The sequence below is a fragment of the Pinus tabuliformis genome, chromosome 8 (genome assembly GCF_031772625.1).
Source record: "Pinus tabuliformis cultivar Carrire ecotype Pingquan chromosome 8, CPIR1, whole genome shotgun sequence".
Lineage (NCBI taxonomy): Eukaryota > Viridiplantae > Streptophyta > Pinopsida > Pinales > Pinaceae > Pinus > Pinus tabuliformis.
Genome location: NC_142294.1, coordinates 857,225,044 through 857,252,967, shown reverse-complemented (window position 1 = coordinate 857,252,967; position 27,924 = coordinate 857,225,044).

The window sequence follows — 27,924 nt, the reverse complement described above, 5'->3', positions numbered from 1 at the left end:
TATTGTTATTCTTAGTGTAGCCCCCTTATTTTTATTGTTGTGCAAATGTAGCCCCCATATTGTTATTTTAGTGCCCCATAGAAGACCACTATTGTTATTATTGTGCCCTTACATTATTATTGTTATGTAGCATAGAAAATTTTAGGGGCGAATGTTCACCCTTTGGCGAAATTAAGGGGTTTTAAATTTTTAGTGGGCGAATATTTTGTATCATAGTACATTTTTACAAATCACCTCAAATAGCCCACCTTATTTTAAGGGAGAGGGTAAAAAAGGTAAAATTAGCCCTTGAAATTAGGAGTTACAACCTTCCATTCGCCCATTTTCAAGAATAGGTTTTATTTAAGTGAATCCATTCGCCCATTTTCAAGAATAGGTTTTATTTAAGTGAATCCTATGGGCCAAAGGCCCAAATACCATATTTATAAAAGAGGTATGGTAAATTAATAAAAATATAAATAAATGAGAGGTATGGTAAATAAATAAAACATTTTTTATATTTACTCCATAAGTCACCTTATATACATGCAAGGGTGTAAACAAATAAAAATATAAGTAAAGTGGAGGTATGATAAATAAATAAAATGTCTTTTTATACTTACTCAAAAGGTATGGTAAATAAATAAAAATATAAATAAACTAGACGCATGGTAAATAAATAAAACCTCTTTTTATATTTAGTCCATAACCCTTGTTCTATTTATGAAGGCTCAAGAAAGAGGTTTTATTTAAGTGAATCCTATGGGCCAAATACCATATTTGTAAAAGAGGTATGGTAAATTAATAAAAATATAAATAAACGAGAGGTATGGTAAACAAATAAAACATTTTTTTATATTTACTCCATAAGTCACCTTATATTTACCAACACTCAAAATATTTAGGTGAAACCTATGGGCAAAATGCTATGGGAAAAATACCATGGACTAGATTGTTATTAATACCATCCAAAAAAACATTATTAACCCTAATATTAGTATTAATAAAAATAAAAATGGCACATGGTATTGACCCATGGTATTCACCAAAATGGCACATGGTATTGAGCCATGGTATTCACCTGGAATGTAGCCTATTTAAATGGAGGAATTAGACCAGCATAGATCCATCTTTACTCTGGATCTACTAACCCCCGAGAGGTATCAAATATCGTGATATGCAAACTACCATAGAGTGAAAAAATATTTGATCCGATCAAGAGTAAAAATGGATGTTGTAATTTAATGTATGTTAAACATTTTAGCTTGGTTAAAATAAAAAATAAAATAAAAATCAACTATTAATTTTATTATTTTTTATAAATTACTAATAGTAATTTTTAAGCTCCAGGTTTATGATAACCCATGGTATTGACCCATGGTAATACCATGGTATTCATGTGAGCATAGACTATTTAAAGGGGAAATTCTATCATCTTAGATCCATCTTAATTCTGGGTCTACCAAGTGCTCAGAGGGATACATAGATTTCATCCCCCTAAGAGTGGTAGATGTGGAGTTAAGATGGATATAGGTTGGTTTTTATGGTAATGAAGATATTAAATAGACTTAGGAAATTATATTGTAAAAACATCTTAACGTGAATGGTTAAAGCATAGACATTGGACAAGTATATTTGTATACTTCTGTTTTAAACTGAAACAAATCCAGGGCTAAAAGGAATGGATTGATTGCACTAGTCATCCTTCTATAACTTTCCAACATATGCTGGAGTAAACAGATTGTAATTTGGGTAATTTTTCTAATTGCAAATAGGAACATACTTGTGTATTGGTAGGGTGGTTACGAGGTCCCTAGAAGTGACGAATTTGAATTTTTCTTGGTTTTATATATAGTATTAGGTTTTTTCTCATGCTTTCTGTGAATGGTACGGGTGAATTTTATCCTACACCCACTAGGTTATCGATATGTAATTTCAATAATTTTGATTTCAAGAGATATTTTAAAGAAATTCAATGATTTCATTTGTGTATTCAATAAACACAAGATTTTATAATTGAATAAAATATTCGCCATTCCTGGTGAGAGATTCGCCAAAAAATTATATATACATATCACATTATTGATAAAATCGCCTTCCATTTTTCCTATATACCATTGTGATTCGCCCATTTATTATACATGTAAATTTAGGGGGGCTTCTTAAAATTTTCCCTATTATGTAGGCTATGATTATATTGTGACCCCTTAGACTCCTAAATATGCAAAGGAGGTCTTCTTATTTGTATCATCCAAGAATTATTCATTTATGTAATGTAAAGGAGGTATCCCCCTCGAAGAGATACTTTTTTAGTCGTTGTTTATACTTTTTTGAGCTAGTTGCAAAACATTTGGTATCAGAGCGTTAACGACAACATTTTTTTGAAGGAGAGGGGAATTTTAGGTCCCTATAATACTAGTGTAGCCCCCTTATTATTATTGTTGTGCCCATGTATCCCCCATATTGTTATTGTGGTGCCCAATAGAAGCCCACTATTGTTATTGTTGTGGCATTACACTATTATTGTTATGTAGGCTTTGCTTATATTCCGACCCCTTAGACTCCTATATAAATGAAGGAGTTCTTGTCATTTGTATCATCCAACAATTGTTCATTTATGTAATGTAAAGGAGGTCTCTGCCTTGAAGAGGATACATTTTAAGTCATTGATCTATCTTTTTGTGAGTTGGTTGCATAACGTATAGAGAACACACTTTTGTTGTTGGTTCAAGAGGAGATTTCTTGGGTGGAGAGAGAAATTGTTGATGAACATTGTTGTCTAACTGATTTAGAGGTATTGGTGGAGGTGGTAGATTAGGTCCCGAACACGAGTCACACCAAGGACCGCTACAAGTAGTATATATATACCATTGAGATATATTGGTGATTGAAGCTAATATTGGGATGAGTGTTAGTTGAAAGAAATGAATCCAAAGAATATATTATCTTAATGTTGGATGAAATGCAGTTGAACATTCACTCTATGGATTGTAGGATGGGGTGAATAGTGGCTCACTTGGGCATCCCCAACCCTCTGATCTAGAATGCTATTTTGGATTCAACAAATATCCCATTCAAGTGGAAAGTTCTAAATCTAATAAGTCTCAAAGATGATGTCCATGCCACCCTCTTTTTAAATTTTAGTTCTATGTTTTGTTGTTTTCATTACAAGGATGGTCTTAAAGGCCTAGCATATCAAACTGGTCTTCATGTTTTTTAGTTAATTGTTGGTAAACTTTTTATTTGGCTACAACTAAATCTAAAGTTTCTCTAGTTTGATTTCCTTAGTGGAAAACCATGATAGACTATAGTTTATTTGAAGTATACTTTTGAATTCTTAGAATGAAACTATTACCTTACAAAAAAAAATACAAAAAATTGAAAATTTCATTACAAAAAAACTTAGGAAAAAAAAAGACAAATTAAAAAATGGTTTAAAAGCCAACATTTGAAGAAAAACGTCGATACTTTTTAGATAAGAAGATTTAAAAAGTCAACCCCCCTCCCCTTCCACCACCACCCCCCCCCCCCCCAACAAACAAAATAGGCTGATGTTGCATCACCACCTTTCAAAACGAGTATAAAAAACAACACTAAATGTGACCTCTAAAAAAAAAAACTCATTCAAGTTCTCATTAAGTTGGTAACTTTATTGTTGGTGAAGAGAAGTAAATTTAGCTAAGTTGAGTGATGATAACTTTTAACATTTCTCACCATTGTGTGAATATGTGTACCTATAAGGCCAAATGTTAGGTGGTACACTTCTTGATTGCAAATGTATAACTTGGTCATTATATTGAGTGAGTGGAAGACCCTTAGGCATCTCTCCAAATATCTTAGAATGATTGTATAATTTATTGGAGATCCACTAGGTTATAGGGTCTCCAATAAGCACAATTCTATAATTATACCATGGTGTCTCTTTTTGAGTAATATCATCATGATGTTAGAGCTTATCACTTCATATATTTTTCCTTCGATACCTATGGGTTCAATTTCCTTACGTTTAGAGGAAAAAATCATGAAAAGTTTCTTAAATTTAAGATTTTTGTTCCTGGTGATTGTAAAAATTGGACCCCTAAAACAACATCAACACCACCCATTTGGATTGCAATCACACGACTATCAGATAGAAACTCGCCCATAGTGTGTTTAATATCATGAAAATTCCCTTAAAAAATTATGATACCTCCATCTATAATCATTAATTCAAACTTTGGTGCTGGAAATATACAACAACTGAGAAGTTTCACTAATTTACAATTATTGAAGTTACGAGTACTACCAAAATCAATATATATATATATATATATATATCTTTGATATTTTTTAGAGTAATGATGCCATCCAATGCATGACAAGAGATGGTTGGAGTAGTCTCTTTTAGTTCTAGTTCTAGTTCTTCAGATGGTTACAATTCTTGGTCTTCTTCCCCTTAATATTCTATTCAGAATAATTTATTCTCCCCATGTTTATACCCCTTATTGTGCTTACCATCACAATTGAAACATAGTCATTTTTCTCTTATTTCATCAATTTGCTAAGGTGTCAACCTTGTAGGTTGAGTGAGGTTAGGAGAAGAAACATAGTGTTGTCTACAATTGTTAGAGGCCACTCTTCTAATATCCATACTTTTACTTTCAACTTCCCTTGCAATGTGGAAAACACGCTTCGAGGATTGAGGTTCCAAGAGATGTACCTCATGTTGAATGAGGCTCATTTTAAGTGCCCATAAATAAATATAATAAAATATCCTCAAGAGTGTTCTGTACTATGAGACTTAACTATTCAAATCATTGAATATGTTATATAACTTGATCTCTTTGCAAAATATTTATTATTTGACTAAAGAATGTATTTCTCTTAATAGAATAAAATCATTTTTTCATTCACAAAGACATTGGTACCAAAAAAATTGATCTAATTGTAAATACAAGTATGCAATAATTACTTTTTATGAAGTTGTCACATGTTGTAGATCAAAGAATTGTTGTATTTGGAATATCCATTATAATGTATTTACCATCAAAATTCCTCATATCGATTGTCAAGCTAATCTATGAGAATATATCAAGACATAATATTTCAATCAATTTGGGTGTTCATAAACATAGAAGCACATTAAAATATGTAGGGAGTTAGACTATGTTGATTTTTCACATTAAACTAAGACTAAGTGCTAAAGTCAACAAGAAAAAATTAAGGTCTAAAATTCTAAAAGAGTGAGCTTAAAAAGCATGAAACAAAACTTTTAAAAGTAAACTTAATCTAATCACATTTCTTGGAAAGTAAAGCACACATACTTGAAATACGTTGTATGATTGGGCATGCACTAAGGTCCTAAAACAACTCATAGTCTTCTACACAATTATGTTCAATAGATATGCATTTTTTCACATTGAAATCAAGTTCTTGTAAATGACAGGAATTGGAAATAATGTTTTAATATATTTGGTTTGGTGGAATGGTAATGAAATAGGGCCTTTTCTGCTATTAGGAGTAGATGGACACTCTGGTAGTATTTTATTCAATCCAATAAAATCAACCTAACACTACTTGACAAGTCAAGAATGCACTAGGGATTTTTCCACTTGTGAGAGAGAAAGTGGATGGACACTCTGGTGATATTTTTACTGGTCCAAATTTATACAAGATTGAAATAAAAATATATATTTAAATAGAAACAGAGAGCTACAACAAAAACTGAACTTCAATTCATTCATAACAAAGTATTGAAAATTGTTTACATGTAGAATGGAAATAAACTAGTTGGCGCGATGGTAGTTTATCTCTAAGAAGAGATGTGGCAGCTACATGCCTTTGAATTGTGTTACAATGAGACTCGCAGGCCTTTATATTATTTAGAAACAAGGGAAATATCCAAACATCCAAAAACCTAACCCTAGGAGATGAAGCGCCAAAATTTTGTGGGCCATGTTGGGGTTAGTTGGTACACCAACTTCTCGGGGTCGTAACTTTGGCATATGATCTTCATTTGACATGTATGATACCTCATTAGAAAGATCTATCTGAGGACTACAATTTCTGAATATAAACACCTTTTACAAGAATTAGGTTTTCTTATTTTCATGTTTTACAAAAAAAAACATCGTTTAGGGCCCCAAAACAGCTCCCGAAGTTTAGGACCCAAAAAACTACCAAAAATAGTAAAATGTGCTACAATTATGGAAACTCAAAGAAACAATGGTTGGGGTCCAAGTGGAATATGACGGTGGACACCAATATCCACTTGGATCAGTCCTCCCCACTTAGGAAGCAATGGTCCCCATTGTGTTTCGTGTGTCCATGAGATGGGGAAACTTTTGTGGAACTTGGTCCTCAGTGAGCCACTTGCCCTGGTGCAAGAGTTGGCTAGTTTTGAAAAATTGATACAGTGGATCCTATGTTTGTGAGTGTTATTGATCTATGTGTCCATGATCCTATAAACTATGGCATGTTCAATGCATTCTGAGTTGAGCTATGTTGGTGTCAACTACTCAACAATGTTTGATGTGTCTAGCAATGGTGGAAAGTGTTAGTGTTTGTCAGTTCTACTAGTTACCAGTGCTCAAATGTACACTTTCAAAGTCGTTGATAGGGTTATTAGGTCAAATTGTTATATTTTCAAATAAAATTTGATCATTAGTCAGTTCTAGGTCATTACTACTCTCTCCATTCTCAAGGTCAATTAATGCCATCATAGTCTTGTCATCACTCCTTGTCAATAAAGAATGTCTTGGTCATATCATCAATGAGTAATATAGGGGTCATGTCATCACCTTATGTCATCATCATGAGAGTAGTAATAGGGAAAAATGTTCAAGGATATTTCATCTTGTTTCAACATCCCCATTCACATTTCATATAACTCCCTCAACCTTCCCTCATAAATCCCCTCATTCCATCTAAAACCCCTTTTTCCTTGAGAAAATCCTTAAATCCTAAGTCAAAACCCATTTTTCCCTTGGAAACATTCATATTCCATATTCAAATTCCCGAAACTCTAGCCTTATCCCAAAATCCCTTTGTATATTCCTCTAGCCGCATTTCCATTGTTATACATTGAAACTCTAGCCGATATCCCTTGTAAAATTCCAACTCTAGCCAAAAGTCCATTTGGTATTAACTCTAGTCACACCCATTTAAACTATGTTGTACTCCCTTTAAAGGTCAGAGCTTGCAATCAACGCATATTACATGAACAATCAAACAATGCTCCTTACCCCTTCCCGATTGCGATTGTGATATCCTACAATTTTCCCCCTATCCCGCAATCGGACCCGTATCCCACAATCGACCCCCCATCCCGCAATCAGTCCCGCTTGTTGATGAAGTCCCTGTCAATTTCCCTTGCAATCGGTGATTGCACCAAATTTAAGTCCCAGCCCCTGGTGATAAGTCCCAACCCCCAACAATAAGTCTCGACCCTCAATGATCACACCAATCTAAATTCCCTCCCCCACAAGGCCCTTCTCCCGGTTGAAATTACAATATGATGAAAGCCCTACGGATGCGATACCTTATGTATTGCAGTTTTTAAATTTTCAGGTCCACCTTTTTGTAAAACATGAAAAAATAGTGTAAAGGTCCCTCTCTGTATTACAATTGCGATATGACACAGGTCTATCCTAGATACGATTGCAATAAGTATCAATGGCCCAGATTTGATTGGCTTGGATCAGACAACTCAGATCGACAAGTCATAATTATTCTTGATGGTCAATATCAGTTCATTTTTTCACGTCCTCGGCTGTGATTTCTCATTGTCTTTCATATAGTTTCTCAATTGAAAGACCATGGCCTCCATTCACAGAGCACCAAATCACTCATTTTGTCGTTGCTCGAAGGACAATGAAGACCTTTTCAGCACGTTTTAAGCAGCAAAAGGAGCCAACATTGCACATTCATTACAATAGTTTTCATAACTGAATGCAAAAAAAGTGGAACAACAGTGCAATTCATCAACCAACATGACTAACATAAGTGTTTATTCGAGGCCTCAGTTACTCCAGAATGCCTAGAACATCACCGGAGCTCAGCCAAATGATATTTTTGGTAGTTTTGATATATTTTTATGAATTTTAGTAACAAATCTTGAATTCTATTTCAAGATATTTTTCTGTAAACCATTGTATAAATACTTCAGATTTCGAAGTATTGTAGGTTGGACATCAGTAAGTGAAAGGCCTGGAACTTGTACTCATCATCTTTTACAGGAAATCAAAGCCCAGTTGTAGCTATTATCTGGGAATTCTTGTGGTATGAGTTTGTGATAATGGTTTTCTTCTGTTAATAGCTTATATGAATGATAATATCATATCCTTTCCATATCTATGCTCTTCAATGATTTTCCTAAGAATTTTTAAACAAATTCTTAAATTTAATCTATGCTTTGTTAGGAATTTCATGCTTATGTTACCTATCTTCTGATAAATGAATTCATGTTTTCCATGCTCATGCTGAATCATTTCTTTTCCACCCTACACTACATCGACAAAGCCTCAAAGTTCCACAAAGGCATACCTACCCTACTCCTTTATATCTCTTGCAACTGAACCCTTGAGATCTGTCCTAGTTCCTTGATTTTGACTCCTGATCCAACAAAACCCTAAAATTTTCAAACCCTAGAGCTGAAAATACCTAGCCTAATATATTTTTCCCACTCTAGTCATATTTGGCTGTGAGCTTTATAGAGAGAGACCTCTCTGGTTTAGCAGGGCTAACTGTTGAACCCTAAGTGATCTGAGGTTACCTCCTTCAATCTCCTTTCTCAACCTTGGGATATTGTGGAGGATAACAAAAAGTATGGCAGAAGGTTATCGATATTGAATACGAGGTGCAAGCCAAGGAATGGGGGGATATTAAGGTCGAAAGAATTGTATCCCACATCTTTGGTGATGGTGTGAGGCCCATATCGGAGTGGTCAAATCTTATGATGGGCTCCAGCGAGGCGGTCTTTCTGCAGATGTAACCAAACTTTGTTGCCCACCTAAAACTTATGGGGCACCCAATGTTGATCCTGTTGTTTTTTATGTTTGGCATTGGATTTCTCTAGGATTTCACAAACCTATTGGCAGATGTGTTGAATTCACTCAATAAATTTGGTTGCTTTATTAGCTTCAAACTAAACATGGCAGATTCTTCCTGTGTAGTTGCAAAAGGTAGTGCAACATCAAGGGGATATAATGGTTGAAATGTTGGGTCCACTTCAAACAGGATGTGACCAGTCGAACTATGGAGAGATTTTTTTTATTTGTGTTTCACATAGGGAAGACTCTCATCCCATTTCCATGGATGCTTAGATTTGTACATGCGTAGTATGTGCACAATCATCCTATTGACAACCTCTGTCTAGCCATTAGTTTGGGGGTGGAATGTAGTCGTTGTTGGAAGAATCACCGCACCTCTATAGAATCCGTAATTTCCACCCTGGGGATCCTAGTTACTGGTTTATAATGTTTACCAACACCTGCGAGTTTTGGTGTAACGGCAAACCTCCACATGGTATCAGAGCTTGGACCCAGGTTCGATTCCCCCAAGTTGCGCTTGAGGGGGGGTGTTGGAAGAATCACCGCACCTCTATAGAATCCGTAATTTCCACCCTGGGGATCCTAGTTACTGGTTTATAATGTTTACCAACACCTGCGGGTTTTGGTGTAACGGCAAACCTCCACAGTCGTCCTGGTGAGCTTGGTGTCCAACAATGACAAAATGATCTTCCAAATTTTGCTTATGAACCTACTATCCCGATATAATATAATGGTCTTCATGATCCAAAAATGTACCCACACTTGTTCAAAAAAGACTCTAGCAGTGGCCTCTATTGTGATACTCTTCTTGCAGGTAGCCAATATGGCCATCTTAGAAAATATATTGATGAGCGCAAATACAGATTCGTTTCCATAATTGGTAGAAGGAATGGTAGACATATAATCCATGGATATGGATTCCAAGAGATGGCTAGGAGTAGGCAGAGGGGTATACAAGCCTTGCTTCTTAATATTTGGCTTGGTGATGGCACTTGAAGTGTAGTATCTGATGTATTTTCCAACATCGTGTTAGATATTTGGCCAATAAAAATACTTTTGTAGCATGCCCATAGTTTTCTCCACACTAAAGTGTTATGCAACCTAAATGTAATGCGCTTCCTAAATCAACTTGGCATGCTTGCTTGAAGGAACACAAAGTTGGCCCAGATAGCATAATAATGAATCTTGGAGGTGGATGTATGGAACTTCCTTTCCATCCACTAACATCTGCTATGTGGTGGTGAAATATGGATCATTTTTATATATTTACATCCATCCATAGGTCTCATGGCTACAAAATTTGAGAATAGTGGTCAGTGTTGCAACAGATGATCGACTAAGTCAATCTGTAACATGGTTGGTGCTTCCCTTCTTATATTTGATATTCAAATGGAATTATTGCATATATGTGGACCACTTCTGATGAAAATCATTCTACAACTTCCCTTGGGTTTGTATAAATTGTAGGGGTTGCTGATTTATGTGGATGACCATCTCCTTCCCCATAATGTAATGTTTCCATTTCCGGAAATCTTGCATGATGGAATACATCTCCTTATCCTAGGTGGGGTATTTTTGAATTGTTTCAGAAAGTCTCTCACTGTGATAGGCAACCAGATTCCCTTGGTGGATGGGAACTGTACCAATAGCATAGTCAGAGGTCTCTGTCTCAATTTAAAATGGTTGTTACAAGTCTGGCAATGTGAGGATTGGTGAAGAGTAGAGGCGGTGCTTCAGCTCAACAAACACCTTTCGTTGGGACTTAGACCAGGAAAAAAAAAACAAAACAAAACAAAACAAAACAAAACAACAAAACAAAACAAAACAAAAAACAAAAAAAAAAACAAAACAAAAAAAACAAAAAAAACAAAAAACAAAAAACAAAAACAAAAAACAAAAACAAAAAACAAAAACAAAAAAACAAAAAAAAAAAAACAAACAAAACAAACAAACAAAACAAAAAAAACAAAAAAAAAACAAAAAAAAAAACAAAAGAACAAAAAGAAAAAAACAAAAAAAAACAAAATTTCCCTTCACCCTTGGTAACTTGATTCAAAGGATAAGTGATATGAGAGAATCCCAAAACGAAGCTCCAATAAAAATTGGCAAGGCTCAAAAAGTTGCAAAGCTCTCTTAGAGTGTTTGGAGCTGGCCAATCTCAAATGACTTAGATCTTAGCTAGATCCACATGCACGCCTTTCTCATCAATGATGTGACCCAAATATTGGACTTGGCTCATGCCAAAGGTGAATTTCTCCACATTTTCACATACTTTATGTTTTCACAGGGTTTGAAGGACCTGTCAAATGTGTTGTAAGTTCTCTTCCCAACTCTTGCTAAATATGAGGATGTCACCATATATACAACCAGAAACGAGTTGGTAAAGGGCCGCAAGATGTGATCCTTCAACCTCATAAAAGTTATAGGGGAATTTTTCAACCTGAAAGGAATGACCAGCGCACTCAAAAAGGCCCTCCTTGGATTTGAAGGCAGTCTTACATACATCTATGGGCTCTATTAGAACTTGGTGATAACTAGACTTTAAATCGATATTGTTGAAATACTTGGCCCGTTTGAGCTGGTCAAGAATGTCATCAATCCATGGGATTAGATACATGTTCCTAACAATTATTTTATTTAGTTCCTAATAATCAATGCAAAGTCTCTAGGTCCCATCCTTCTTTTGTACCAGTATAATCAAGCTCCCACCAGGTGAGGAACTTGGTCAAATGTGCCCTTTTTGCAACAACCCTTGGATCTACCACTTCATTTCTTAGAGAAGTGGTATATTGGTCCATTGGGTAGAGGTTCTTTTGGGGTTAGATCGATCGATTGCTTGACCTAAAGTGTGAAAGTACCCCTATGGATGAGGAGAAGATGTCCCTGTATTCTTCCACAATCTTATCCACCTGCCTTTGCTGCATGGTGGGACCCTTTGTAGGGGCCATGGATGTGGCCACTATCTTCCCCTTAATTTGTTAATGAATAAAAAAGAAAACAAGTTTCCCGATCTAGGAGATGATCTTACTGCATTTCTTAGCAAAGATAAAAGAAATGGCAGTAGGTGTGGCTACCTGTGGTATCTTGTATAACTTATGGCCCAAAGTAATAAAAATAGTGTGAGGCCTCGACTCATACATAGGATGACGCTTAAACAACTATGGTTGTACTAATAATACATCACAAACTTCAAGATGAGAAATGTCATACAATACCTCATCTGTAAAGGGTTTGATGTTTTAGGGAAGATGACACTACTAGCTAACGCGAAGATCTCGTCCATGGTGAAGCCATCCGATGGTGTATAGTTGTGGGTGTGGTGTGGTCGGTAAGCCTAGCTTCTTAGTGACCTCTACTGAGATGAGGTTCTTTTGGCTCTCGTTTTTTATAATGAACTGCATCGGAGATCCCTTCATGCACATATGTAAGTGGAAGAGACTCTCCCCTTCCTCTAGATCTTCAGGCTCAATCTTCTGGATCTTGGTGGTGGAAATGGTGGCATTGGGCTCTGCATAAATATTTTGCTTCCCTTTGTCATTATTCTTATTTAGTTATGTCTCAGAGTTGGAACATGCATCTGACTCTAAAACCCAGAACTTAACCACTAGTTACTGCTTAGCTCAACACTCACTTGTGTTGTTGGTGGGGACCTTATGGAACTAACACCACTTTCATCTATCCTTCTTTGTCTTTGTGGTGTTTTTATTTTCCTATGGCTTCGATGGGTTGTCCTGGGTAACCTCGCCTTGGATTTGTCCTTTGTTTTGCAGTTTGGGGCACCTTTCCCTTGCTTTGGATTCACAGATCTAAAGTCTCACTTGTTATGTTCAAATTTATGCTCGATCTTGACAGCATATCATTATTAGGTGCTAATTAAGGAGATTTCCAAGAAAAATAATACTAAATCACCTTGCCACAAGAATCCCACAAAATGATGCAAACCCTGGTCTATTTCCTTGCCAATCTGCAGAGATGATGTACAATAGTGCTCAAAGCATTCACAAGAGTCCAACCTTGACAAATGACTAAGAAAGTACAAGATATAGGCAAAAAACCACCCATGCTATCCTTTAGGGGTCGAATTCATGAGTTTAGGAGTTGTTTCAACAAGATCTAAACTAGGAACTGAAAAATAGGCAGTGGAACAACTTGCCTCTAAAACTATGGAAACTGATTCATTTAGTTCAAAACCACCTATACATGATGTATCTACCTACTTGAGTCAATTTTCATCATTTTTACATCAATTTACATCATGAGTTTGACCATGAGAGAGAAAAAGTCAAACTGAGAAAATTGAGCAAATTGTGCTTGATGCACAACATCTTTTCCTAGTTGAATTTGGAGGCCTTCCCCTTCACCAAATTTGCTCCAAGTTGGCTTGTTGGAAAGGTCTATCTGTCTACTTTCTAGGACAAGTAGAATTTTTGAATTTGGTGTCCATTTTCCCCTCCAAAAATCAGTTCTCCCAACACTGCTTCCTGTGGGTCCAAAAAGTGGCAGAAAGGGCAATTTTGAGGTGTTTTTTTCCCTTTTGGTGACCCAAAACTCCTCCAAAATTCATGAAATTTTCTAGGTTTTCATATTTTTTCATGAAAAATCCAAAAATGTAAGCCATTCTTCAAAATTCCTTACCAGATCAATGTGCAGCGCCAGTGGCGCTGCGCATCAGAGGAAAATCCCTGTGTATTGCAATTAAAAATTTGAAAATGACAAAAAGTTTTCCAAATTCCTTCAAAATTGGCATGAGAAAAGCTGATCAACTACTTTGCTGAGCCAAGGAAGCTTCAGCCAAGATTCTAAGTTTATCTTTCTCCTTTTTGGCCATCTGTCGATTTTCCCTAATAGTTTGCAGCTCCATGATCATCTGTTTATCCTCCAATTGCTTATTTTGTTGCTCAAGGTATTTAACAATCCACTTAGCCCTTTCAAGGTTGATGGATAATGCATTGATATCAGCTTCTTTTTCTATAATGACCTCCTTTAGCCTTGAGTTTTGGGAATTCAAATCAGTTCCCTCCTCCTAAATCAAAATAAAGTCTCTCTCTTGACCTTCAAAAGGCCCTTCATCATGCAATGGTTTCTTTCCTCTATCCTGTACCTGCTCCGCTGAAGAAGAAGGCAAAGTTCCTTCCACCCTAGGTGAAGATAACATTTTCCTGTTGTTCGGTGAAGAGAACAAGACCCCTTCCACCCCTGGTGGAGATAATACTCGTTTTGCAGCTGCAAAAAGTCTTCTTGTCCGCTTTTGATAAGTGATAAAAACAGGAATGTGAGCCTCTTCAGTTTTGCTTTCATGTTCTCTTTGTTGCCCGGAAGGTCCAAATTCCTCTTGAGGTTATGAAAATATTTGAGGTCCCTTGAAAATCTCATGGGCAATGAAGGTTTCCCATGGCACTCCCAACTAAGTCAACTGGTGCAAAACAACAATTTTGATGACAGAAAAGGGATATATGCTATTGAGTTGCTGTGGGTAGGGTTTCCTCTTTGAAATTACAGTCATCCTCTTTATGTTTTTGCAAATGAAGTATGGTATGCTCATCATTCTAACCCTAGTAAAATGCATAAGCAACCTGATATGATAAGCATAGAGTCGAGAGAACCTTCCCTCACATGTGAAGTATTTAATGATGAGTTTCATTAATGGCACATACCGGTCCTCCAAAAACTTGAAAGGAAACACCCTGCCCAATTGGCTATGATATCTAGCTTTAATGTAGGCTTCATAGTTCTGTTTACTGATATTTTGTCTCTTATTCCATATTTCCCCCACATTTGGCATCTTAGTTGCTTCTGCAGTAATGGCTGGTGAAAGAGTGAATTTGATGCCAGCAAGATGTAGCATATTTCCTCCATGCTGATGACAAATTGCCTAGCCAATTCATGATGATACCTGACCCTCTCTACCACCTCACAAAACTCAAAGAAAGGTTGGTATCTGAAACAAGTGGTGGCAAGAGGACAAGCAAGAAGTTCAGCAATACTAATAGGCTCCTCTCTGATGATATTCCCACCCTTGTGAGGTCTCCTAGGCTGCAAATTTTTGTCTCCTAAACTGTCACTCTGTGTTTCTTGCAAATAGCTTGAGTCACTGTTTCTTGCCATTGTGCTTGTTTTTAGGGAAAATGATGAAATGAAGGTATGATGAAAAATTGTAATGAAATAGGACAATAGTGATGAGTATGAAGAGATTTTACTCTTGGGAGATGAAATTGGGGAGTGAAAGGAATGATTTTGGGAGATTAGGGTTTAGTGAGGGATTTAGGGTTTGGTGAGGGAAATTTTTTCTTTAGGGGAGTGGGGTATGAGAAAATGTGATGAATGAAGTGTATTAGGGTAGATAAAGAGTGAAAATGGGTTTGATGAAGTTTTTGTGAAGGTGGGATGAAAATTGCACAATTGGATGGCAAACAATGAAGAGAAACTAGGGTTTCATTCTTCACATGCAAGATCTATGAGAAACACCAAAGTGACTTCAATTTCAACCTTAGGAAGATGAGTACTTACTTGTAGAGGGAAAATGTAGCAAATTTGAAGTTTTTTGAGCAATTTGGCACGATTTGGGATGATTTGGAGCAAGCTGGACTGATGCGCAACGCCTCTGGCCCAATGCGCAAAGCACTCCTGGTGCGCAGCGCCAGTTCAAAATAACACTGTAGGAAAGCCTCTGATGCGTAGCGCCAGGCCAAGTTGCCTTAAAAAACAGGGTTTTTGCCTCTCTTGCTCCAAATCACGATTTTTGACTCTCCAAGAGTAAATTTGCATAATAAAATGACTAAGAGGACCCTTTTTACTTTAAATATGAATGACTTTAATTTATCATTCATCTCAAACCCACTTTTCTAATGTTAAAGTCACTTTTGGTTTTGACTCTGTTTTTCCATTGAAATTGACTTTTCTTAATCATTTGACAAACTGATGCTTTGATGCTTGTGTCTTTTCTTGCAGCGGCTGGAGTTAGCAAGGTGACCAAGGGTAGCAAATATGAACTTATTACATATAGGAAAATTAAAATTACATGAAATTTTATACATAGAACATAAAAAACTATGTTTTTCCTCAAAACAGGGTTTTGAGGAAAAAATCATTTATTGAGTATATCATTATTGAGATTTTGAAGTTGAGACCTTATTAGAACTCCTCATGTGCCTAATCATCATTTTTGAGCTTTTACATGACTATGGTAACAAACCCTAGACCTAATGAAACCTAAGACCCTAAAAATGGCATTTACAAATGTAAAGACAAAAGATGACTGTAAATGACCTGAACTTGTGAAAATAGGCCAGCAGGTAAAGACCATGAGGGAAATTTGATATTGAGCCACTACCATCAGATGATCCATGATCCTAATGGAATGCAACTGATGATATGAGACACCTAGAATGCATGCAAAAAGAGAATTTTGATCACTGATGGAGGGATGAAGATACTAAATAACAAGAAAAAGGAAGTGTACAAGCTAAGGTTGTGGGGGGGCTTCGCACCTTATTATGCACACCATTAAGGGTCCTAATCAAAAGAATTCAATAATATTCATATGTTGATGAAATAACCATGTACAAGGCTACAACATAACTCTAAAGATCTGATACTAAAACTCAATTCTCAAGACGAAAATTTAGAAATTACAAACTTACTAAAGTCTTCACAGACTTGGGCTACTCATCAATTTTTTCATAAGTTAGATCATGCTCCTCATAGATGGTATCATGCTCTTCACAAATGGTTTCATAGAATTTTTGAGCTTCAAATTTTCTTGGCCTGTACATTGTAACCATTAAAATTTCTTTAATTTCGTTCCACTGATTTAATTTAAAAATCCTAGCTTTAAAACTTTGACCCTGAAATCCCTGCTTTATGAATTTGTGACTCTATGTAACCTCTATGGCCTTGATATACCTACATTGTAAAAAAAGAATTTCCCTATTTATTGTGGTGTTTCAATTTTTTTGGGAATGGATTTAAAAATAACGTAAACAACTATATCTAATAGGAAATGAAATAGGAAACTTTCTTGAAATATGTCCCTTTTCATACACAAAATTCTGAGTTTTGAGACAATTATAGCAAGACAAATATATTTTGAATCAAGCCTGATCCAACTCTAAAAACCTAATACTTGGAAACCTTGAAAATTTTCACTTGAAAACTTCTATTTTGTGCCTTGTAAGTCTTCAGTTCTTTAAAGAAATTGAGAATTTTTGTTTACCCTATTATCAATTTTTTTTAATGCAGTATGAGAATCGAATTTACTCATACCTTTCCATTGGTGCTAATTAACAATACACAACTCTCAATGTGGATTCCTATGTTACTTTAACATAATTCGGAACAACTCAGTGTGCAATCATTCCACATGTCTCTCAAATGCAAAATCCATAAGTGCAAAATTCCTAAGAGAAAAATCCTTGAGTGCTTCGAATTTCTAAGTGCAAAATTCCTAATTGCATAATCCCTAAGTGCTTCGAATTTATGAAAGAAAAATCCATTAGTTATTAAAATTTCCTCAGTGTATCTTTACAAAGATATTAGACAAACATTGTACAACAAGGAATAATGCATTGTTTTGAATCTCACTTCCAACCAATTTGTAACATGTTTTTTTGTTACTTGATCTCTAGTAAATGTTTTTGCAGATGGTTAATTGATTTGGATGTATATTGAGATGAAAATATAGTATAGTTGTGTAACAGAGATGGAAAACAACAAATTTTTTCCTTTTGTATATTGTGTATGGTTGGTTGTAGGCATAAGTTGTGTGTGATTGACATTGAAATGATTTCAATAACTTGCTTGAATTGTTGTGTCTTTACCAACTTGACCAAAGGATTATAGATTAGATACCCATGATTTGACACCAATTTTCATTTTGAAATGAGCTCAAATAAGAAAATAAAAATGACAACAAGATACATCTTAATGACTTTTGTTATAGCCCTTAGTTGATTTTCCATGTAAATAAAATAAGACCAAGATCATGGGACACATATTCCAAGTTGAATGTTGGGAAAACACTTTAGTGGGCATCAATTGTGATCAATAATGGCTATGGAAATTGGAAAAGGAATTGGCAAAGGAAAAGATGGAATAATTAGCATTTAATTATGAAAATAAAGGAAAATAGGAGAAAAGGAAGGTGAAGAGACACATATTTGCATGCAAGGGAAATTAGAGGGAAAATGAAGGCAAATGAAGAAAATAGAGGCCTCAATGATAAAAAGGCTTCAAAGAAATAATTCACAACTTTTGTAATTTCAATTTTGTCTCTCTCGTTCATTCCCTCATACTCTTGCACACTTAGAGCATTCTTAGAGCATGCTTGGAGAATGCTTGGAGCACTGTAGTATTCACATAGATTTGAAGAAAGAAGGAAAAGTAAAGCATGAAAGTGAAAGGAGATAGTTGGATCAGTAACTACGTTTGGAATTCTTTGCAAGTTATAGGTTGCATGTGTGATTTCCTTGTTGATGTTTGGATGCATGGTATATGCATGTGATTCCTTGGATATGTGTTGTCATTGAAATGGATATTTGCCTGGATTGATGGTGGTTTTAGCCTTTCCTTTCTATTTCCTAGATAGCCATGGTGTTGTGGGTTTTTCCACTTGTTTTTTCTGATTGGTGCTCATGTTTCCTATGGTTGTGGGTTGGAACAAACGCTCTGGAATCCCTAGAAAATTTTGGGTTGAGTTACTAGTTCCTAAAGTTGCAGGTTGGGACAAATTCTCTAGAGCCCTTGGTGGGTTGAGTTACTAGTCCCTAGAGCTATAGTTGGAACAAATGCTTTGGAGCCCTAGAAGGTTGTGGGTTAAGTTACTATTTCATGGACCCTAGAGAGCTTGGTTAGAGACTGATCGAGTTGTTGTTAGTGATTTCTATACCATAGAGGTGGAATCACTATGGTTGAGGTGGTTTGGCCTCTGGAAGCCTTGGTTGGTTTTGTCATGGTTTATTCCATGAGATCCCACATTCATGCTTGGAATATGGCACGAGGGTGATTGGCTGAAAGAGAGATTTGGTTCAGCCCAATCTCTGGTTGGGTGGTACATGGAAGTCCCTGACTTGGTTGGCATTCTCATATGTTAATATGAGATATTTTCCTATTGAAATCTATGAGCATATGTATTGAGTATGATGGTGATTTTATGGTTGACTTTCCATGGTTTCCATTCTAGTTATATTTTGGATATATGTTGGTTATATGATATATTTTGTCTACTCTTGACATGTTTTTATAAGTACTTGAATGGTTTATGAATGCATGGCCTAACAGGTGTTAGTGAAACTAGCTAGAGATGGATTGGAGCCTTCTTGGTTATGATGAAGATTATCAGTTTATTATCAGATATTCATTCATAACTCGTAACTTATATGTTTTCCATATGTTTGACAAAATTCCTATCATGTATTAGGCATGTCTAGGACAAGTTCTTGCTTGAGTTTTGAATGGTTAGCATCATTATCATTATTAATATGATTCTAGAAAGTTACAGGTAGTTTTGGGAAGTGGTATGGAGGCTATCTCGAAGAGGTGGCACAGATACTGAAACCGCTGGCATTGAACTGGAAGAGTTGGGTCATAACTGCATGGAAGCAGGTTTATGAGTGCGATTGGAGGCTCATAACCACATGCATGCTTGTTGTGAGTGTGGTTGGTAGTTAAGCTTGTGAAAAAGTAGTTCCAACTCACGATCTATTCATCAGAGGTTGTGGATTGACTTCTAAGTGATCTAGTTCTCCTGAGGGATGTTTATAAGTTGTCAGTTTGTCAACCCCACTTCCATAATTGAAACTTGGATTTTGGGTCATGTCATAGTGACACTCATCTCATGTTTACCCTGGAAGGCTGGTAAATTTAGGTAAATTTGGGAGGAGGCATTACAAGGTGGTATAAAAGTGAGGTTACAGCACTAGACCTCGTGGTAGATGTGATTGTTATGCATGCATGTTAGTTTTCAATGTGTTTGTTTTGCATGCATTGTGATGGTCATTGTTGTAGTCTTGTGTCATCATGATGTTGATGTTGAGATGAATGATGTGTTGATTTCATTATGTGTATGCATATTGTGCTAATATGGATTGATTATGTAGATGACATAACCTCCCCTGAACTTCACACTAAGGTATGATTTTGATTATGTCTATATTTTGTTTATCTAACATGGTATGTTTGCAAGAGATATAAGATCAGAGATGACGAGAAAAATGGTGGATTACAGTTCATGTGACTCTCCTTATAGATCAAATGAGCAGTAAGGAGATGAGTATTCTCCTTATATAGTAGATACACTAAGATTTCTAAAGGCACAAATCAAAAGTTTCAAGGAATAATGACAGGTTAATTCAGACAAGGGAAATACTCTCCAGATGTCATGAAAAGAAATCAGAAGATAAAGTAGTGATCCTTTAGAGCCTATCATATTTGGAAAGAAAAGGACAACCATGGATCATTCATGGAGAAGAGGAGAGGACTAATGGGGCATATGGTAGTAGGTCTCGATTAGTACATAGGTTGGACAAGGATGACACAATTAAAGGTGGAATATGGTTGATTGCACCTGACAAGAGAGGTAGTGCTTATGTGATCTATTCTAGTTTTAGTTCAGAGAGACTTCATGGTCATCACCACCATCTTCCTTATAAGAAGAGTGAGAAGTAGTACTTGTCGATGAGTTCAAGAAATCCAATCCTCCTACATCTGATGGAGATATGAAAAAACCAAAATATGTAGAGGCGTAGCTACTTGGGATGAAGAATTTATTCAAATTGCATGATTACATAGAGGATATGAAAGGCATGATAGTTATTTTTAATCTCAAGGGAAAAGCAGATATATGGTGGGAATATGTGAAGTTTTTCAGGGGCATTAAAATAGAGGAGAAGAGTTGGCATGAGTGTAAATGACTCTTCAAAATGAAGTACTTGTCTGAGAGATACTATGATGGAAAGTCCAAAGAGTTTTATGAGATTAAGATGGGTTCTATGACAGATGAATAGTATATGACCAAGTTTTTGGATTTGTTGAGATATGTGCCATACCTTAAGGATGAGAAGACAAAGGTATACATATTCATCATTGGATTTCCTTTAGAATTTAAGGATCGGATTGAGTATGATGAGCCTCGGTCATTGGAGGAAGTCATTAGGAATTTGAAGCATTGTTATGAGCAATCGAAGCATAAGTCTAAGCCTAAGTAGGATTGGAAAGGTAATGATAAGACTAAATGAAAGTGGTTTAAGATGAAAGGTAGACCTCAGGATGGAGGTGAAAAGGAGAATGTAGCACCGTATAAGAAGTTCAATGTAATTGATAGAGGACATGGGTATTGACCTGATTAGCATAACAAAGGTGATGGAAGGAATCCTTTGGAGTGTAGGACTTGTGGTGGAGAGAATCATAGGAGATAATGTTCACAACATCAGGGTGGTACACCTATGTTTTATAGTGCTTAGGAGGTAGCGATGAATAATATATAGTTTGATCATCAAGCATCTAGTATCAAGATGGAAGGTAAGCTTTGTGATCAAGTTATTTCAACTTTGATTGATCTTGGATCTAACTATAGTTATATCAGTCCTGACCTAACGGATAAGTGTTTCTTGAATAAAGAAGTGCATGCAGAGTCTTGGTTGGTGCATTTGACTACAAGGACCAAAGAAAAGAGTTCATCATTGGGTGAGAGCTTGTTCATTTGATATGAATGGTATGTCTACATCAACACATTTAATTATACTTCTGTTGGGATCATATAGTATGCTTTGGGCATGTATTGGTTGTACATTCATAGGACTAAAGTGGGATGCGATGATAAGGCTATTGAGTGCCTCGATGATGATGGGGAAAGAAGAACCTTGTAGGGAAAGAATAAGCCTACATTGGTGAGGATGGTCATAGCTATGTAGGCCAAGCACATTTGCAGAAAAGGATGTATATTGTTTGCAGTTCATATTTCTAGTAACAAAGGGAAGGATGTTGAGGATGATGAAGTCTTGAAGAGGTATCTAGTTTTGTAGCAATTTCAGGATGTGTTTCCTGTAGAGATTTCAAAGTTTCCTCCTCATAGGGAAGTGGATTTTTCTATTGATTTTAAGTACTAGGAGAAACACCAACATCAAATTCATCCTACAGATTAATTACTCCAAAGTTGGTGGAATTGAAGTTGTAGCTTAAGAAAATGCTTGATAAGGCATACATTAGGACAAGTCTGACGCTTTTTTGTGCATCAATATTGTTTGTAAAGAATAAGGATGGTACTCTCAGGTTTTTTTTTATCTATTACATGTAGCTAAGAAAAGTGACTGTCCATAACAGTTATCCATTTCCAGGGATTGTTGACTTGCTTGATAACCTAAAGGGAGCAGCAATGTTCTCAAAGATTGATTTGAGATCAGGATATCATCATGTGTGCATCAAAGAAGAAGATATTTACAAGACTACATTTTGTACTAGGTATAGGAATTATGAGTTCGTAGTGGTTCCTTTTGGTCTTACTAATGCTCCAACTACATTCATGTGTTTTATTAAAAATGTGTTGTGTCCTTATCTGGATAAGTTTGTGATAGTGTTCATTGATGATATATTGATATATTCTAAGAATGAGGAAGAGGGTGCAGAGTACTTGGTATCAGTGTTCATATTGCTGAGAGAGCATCAATTGTGTGCCAATATTAGCAAGTGTAGTTTATATCATACTAGAGTTCATTATTTGGGGCATGTTGTTTCCAAGGAAGGTATAACATTGGATCCATAAAATATTAAAAAAATCACGGAGCGCCAAACTCTTAGGAATGTGGATGAGACTAGATCATTCATGCAATTAGAAGGTTACTACAAGAAGCTCATCAAGAAATTCTCATGGATTTCCTATCCTATTACATCTTTGCAAAGGAAAGGAAATAAGTTTGAATGGATTGAGGAGTGTGAAGCTAGTTTTGAGAAGTTGAAGCATTTGTTTACAAATGCTCTAGTCTTGAAGATTGCAGATCCTGATAAGGAGTTCATGATTTGTACAGATTCTTGCAAGGGAGGACATGGTGGAGTCCTAATGTAGGAAGGACAGGTGGTATGCTATGAGTCAAGGAAGTTGAATAAACACGAGCATAATTATGTGACTCATGATATTGAGTTGGCAATTATCATTCATGCCTTGAATATGTGGAGGCATTATCTTCTTGGAAAGAGGTTTATTCTGATGAGTGATCACAGTGGACTGAGGTACTTGTTTGACCAACACAATATGAATGTCAAGAAATCTATATGGTTAGCTACCCTCAATGAATTCGACTTTGAGATCAGATACATTAAGGGAAAGGAGAACAGGGTTGCAAATGCTCTTAGTAGAAGAGTGCGAGTGAATCACATTTTAGTTGTGAGATCTTATGAGAGATTTGCAGGAGAATATCTTACAGGCAAGACAAGATGATGATAGCTACCAATAGTTGAAGCATAGGATACAACAACAGGGTGAAGGTGATAGGGATGAGGAATATCACCTCATGGCAGATGGCTTGGTCAGGCTCAGGAACAGGATTTACGTGTTGGATAGTAGTGAGCTCAAGAATATTTTCTTGCGGGAGCTTCATGTCACCTGACATATCAGAAGACTTTGACAGTAATTGTGAAGTTCAATCATTGGCCAAACCTTAAGAAAGTGATGGCTGAGTTTGTTGCTAGATGTTTGGATTGTGAGCAAGTAAAAGCAAAGTGTAAGCATCCAGTTGGTTTGTTACAACCAGTTCTAATTTCATAGTGGAGATGGGAGTTCATTTCCATGGACTACATTATAGGTTTTCTAAGGACATCAAAATATAATGATTCCATCATGGTTGTAGTTGACAGCTTAAGGTAGCTCACTTCATTACAGTTAAGTCTACAAATCCAGCTAGTGAGTTAGCTCATATTTTCATTACGGAGATAGTGAGATATTCCAATTTCACTTCCAAGTTTTGAAAGGATTTGTTTGCAGGCTTCAAGGGACAGAGTTGGCTTTCAGTAAACTTATCATTCGCAAACAAATGGATAGACATAGAGGGTTAGCAAGATTCCTGAGGATATGTTGAGGATGTATGTCATGCATCAGTAGAGGAAGTGGGAGGAGATCTTCCATTGGTAGACTTTTCATATAATAATGGGTATTAAGAATCCTTGAGGATGAGACCATTTGAGGCTCTTTACGAGTGGAGTTGTAATACTCTTATTAGTTGGATTGATCTAGTGAACAGGGAACTAATTGGACTAGATATGTTAGTCGAGATGGAGCAGGAAATGCAAGTTATCAAAAGAAATCTAAAGGAAACACAGGATAGGCATAAGAGTTATGTAGATCGTCATAGAGATTCAGGTTGGGGAGCATGTGTACTTGCGCATCAAGCCCTAGAGGATCTCCTTGAGGATTAGATCATGTGCCAAGCTATCACCTCAGTATTGTGGGCCTTTTCAGATCCTTGATGTTGGGTGTGGAGCCTCATTATCTTCTCTATTTAGAGGTATCGCCTCATTGGACCCCATTTCCTAATAGGTCAGCGACGCCGCCTATTTAATTGCTGTCAGGGGGGTCCATGGGGGGAAACAACAGGGGTTTCAGGGGTAGCTTCCCGAAGCTAAAAATAGATGAAAAAATTGCCTTATAAAATATTGTAATTTCTTAGTCAATTTGAGTCGTTCATTAGGTGGATGATCTGACAGTAGAAGCTACATTTAATTTAGGGGTTTTTTTCCCTAGAAGGAAACCCCTCGATTTATATGAGGGAATTGTATTGTGGCTGTATATATATGTGTGTATTCTGAGTGAGAAAGGGAGAGGATATTGTGTGAGAGTGAAGAGGAAATTATAGTGGATCTATTGTAGGTTATATCTCTTCATTTTGTTGGATAATATAAAAGGAAGGACTGGTTATTTCTCCATGGGCATAGCCCAAATTGGGTGAACCACATGTGTTTGTGTCTCTCTTGTTTTATGTGTTTTTGTGTTTGTGTTTCTGCAATATTTTATGTGTTCCATTTCTCTATAATATATAATTTTCTAACACTTGAGAGGATTGGACTAGCGGCCTACATACTTTCAATGCTGGCAACAGTGAAATTCCATGATGTTTTCCATGTTTCATTTCTTAAGATGTATGTCTAGGATGTTGATCATGTGATTGATTAGTTTGTATTGCAGGTGGAGCCAGAGGGAGAATTCCAGCCAAAACCTCAGTGCATTTTTCTGTGGAAATAGATCATGCTCCAGAATAGAGCAATCGAGAATGTTAAAGTGCAGTGGAAGCACTTTGGGCCCAATGAAGCTACATCGGAGATGGTTGATCAGATGCAAGATTTGTATCCTTAAGTTGGTTTTCTGGTTGAGCATATGTGTTTAGTTTATGTGTTTTGGTTCATATTTATATATGCATATGTGTATTATAAATACTACAATGAGTTTTTCTATAAATCTCCAATAAGTAGTATGGTGTACATATTGCATCAAGTTGTGTTTTAAAGATCCAATAAGCAGTATGATGTTCATGGTTTTAGCAGTTTGGTATGATGTAAATGTTGCATCGAGTTGTGTTATAAATCTCAATGGGAAACATGTTTTACTAGTTATAAGCATCATTAAACCCCGAGGGTAGTGTTTCCCCAAGGGGGAGTGGTTTATAACAGCCCCTCATTGATTTTCCATGTAAATAAAATAAGACCAAGGTCATGGGACATGTATTCCAAGTTGAATGTTGGAAAAAATGTTATAGTAGGCATCACTTGTGATTAATTAATGGCTATGGAAATTAGAAAAGGCATTGGCAAAGAAAAAGAGGCATTAATTGTAATTTATTCCTGAAAATAAAGGAAAATAGGAGAAAAGGAAGGTGAAGAGACACATATTTTCATGCAAGGGAAATTAGGGGGAAAATGAAGAAAATAGAGGCCTCAATGATAAGAAGGCTTTAGAGAAATAGTTCACACCTTTTGTTAGTTCAATTTTGGCTCTGTCATTCATTCTCTCATACTCTTGCACACTTAGAGCATTCTTAGAGAATCCTTGGAGCACTCTAGTATTCACTTGGATTTGGATAAAGAAGGCAAAGGAAAGCAAGAAAGTGCGAGGATACAGTTGAATCATTAGCTACAACAGTATTTATTTGCATGTAACAAGTTGCATGTGTGATTTCCTTGATGATTTTTGGATGCATGGTATATGCATGTTATTCCTTGGATATGTGTTGTCATTGGAATGGAGATTTTCCTATTGATGGTGGTTTAAGCATTGTCATGTTATTTCCTGGAATTCCATGGTGTTGTGGGTTTTTCCACTTGTTTTTTCTAATTGGACCTCAAGTTCCCTATGGTTGTGAGTTGCAACAAATGCTCTGAAAGCCCTAGAATATTTTGGGTTGAGTTACTAGTTCATGGAGTCGTAGGTTGGAAAAAATGCTCTAGAACCCTTAGTGGGTTGAGTTACTAGTCCCTAGAGCCATGGTTGGAACAAATTCTTTAGAGCTCTAGAAGGTTGTAAGTTGATTTACTAGTTCCTGGAGCCTTAGATAGCTTGGGTAGAGACCGATCTGGTTGATGTTAGTGATTTCCATACCATAGAGGTAGAATCACTATGGTTGATGGTTAAGGTGGTTTGGCCTTTGGAAACCCTATTTGGCCTTTTCTTGGTTTATTCCATGAGATACGACATTCATGCTTGGAATATAGCGTGGGGGTCATTGGCTAAAAGAGAGATTTGGTTTAGCCCAATCTATGGATGGGTGGTATGTGGAAGTCCCTAACATGGTGGGAATTTTCATATGTTAATATGAGATATTTTCCTATTATAATCTATGAGAATATGTATTGATTATCATATGGTGATGTTATGGCTGATTTCCCATGGTTTCCATTCTGGTTATATGCTAGTTATATGATGTATTCTATCTACGGCTCTTGACATGTTTTGATAAGTAATTGAATTGTTGGTGAATGCATGGCCTAGAAAGTGTTATTAAAGCTAGCTAGAGAGGGCTTGGAGCCTTCTTGGTGATTCTCATATTAAGATATTGGAAAATTTTAGGGTCTAATATTCGTGGGTGGGCTAATTTTCCATGATTTTTCCACATTTTTTTTTGCCAATTTCCATTTTTTATAAAAATGATTTGGCCAAATTTTACAATATAAAATTAATTTAACTTAAAAATTGCCAACATTATATAGCGACTATATAAAGCCATTATAAATTTGAATAATTTTACTAATATATCAACAAAAATTTTATAGTTTGCATACTAGGGACTAGTGATATTTGCCAATGTTTTTAAACTTCAAGATAACTTTCCATCCTTAAAATTTTCCTTGATTAAGATTAGCAGTTTATATTCAAATATGCATTCATGAGTTGTAGCTTATATGTTTTTCATATGGTTGATGAAGCTTCTATCGTGGATTACGCAGGTATAGGTCAAGTTCTTCCTTGAGTTTTGATTGGTCAACATTGTTATCAGTTTTGACATGATTCTGGAAAGTTGCAGACAATTTTGGGTAGTGGTCTAGAGGCTAGCCTAAAGAAGTGGCTCAAATCTTGGAACTACTGGAATTGAACCAGAGGACTTGGGTCATAACTGCATGGAAGAAGGCTTATGAGTGTGGTTGGAGGCTCGTAACTGCATGCATGTTGTGTTGTGAGTGTGGTTGGGGGTTAAGCTTGTGAAAAAAAGTTCCAGCTCAGGATCTGGTCATTAGAGGTTGTGGACTAACTTCTGGGTGATCTAGTGTTCCTCGGGGATGTCTGTAAGTTGTCGTTGTGTTGACCCCACTTCCATAACTAGATCTTGGAGGTTGGTTCATGTCATATTGACACTCATCTCATGTTTACCCTAGCGAGTTGGTAAATTTGGGTAAATGTGGGAGGAGTTGTTACAACTTTGTTCTCATAATGGTTATTTATATCATT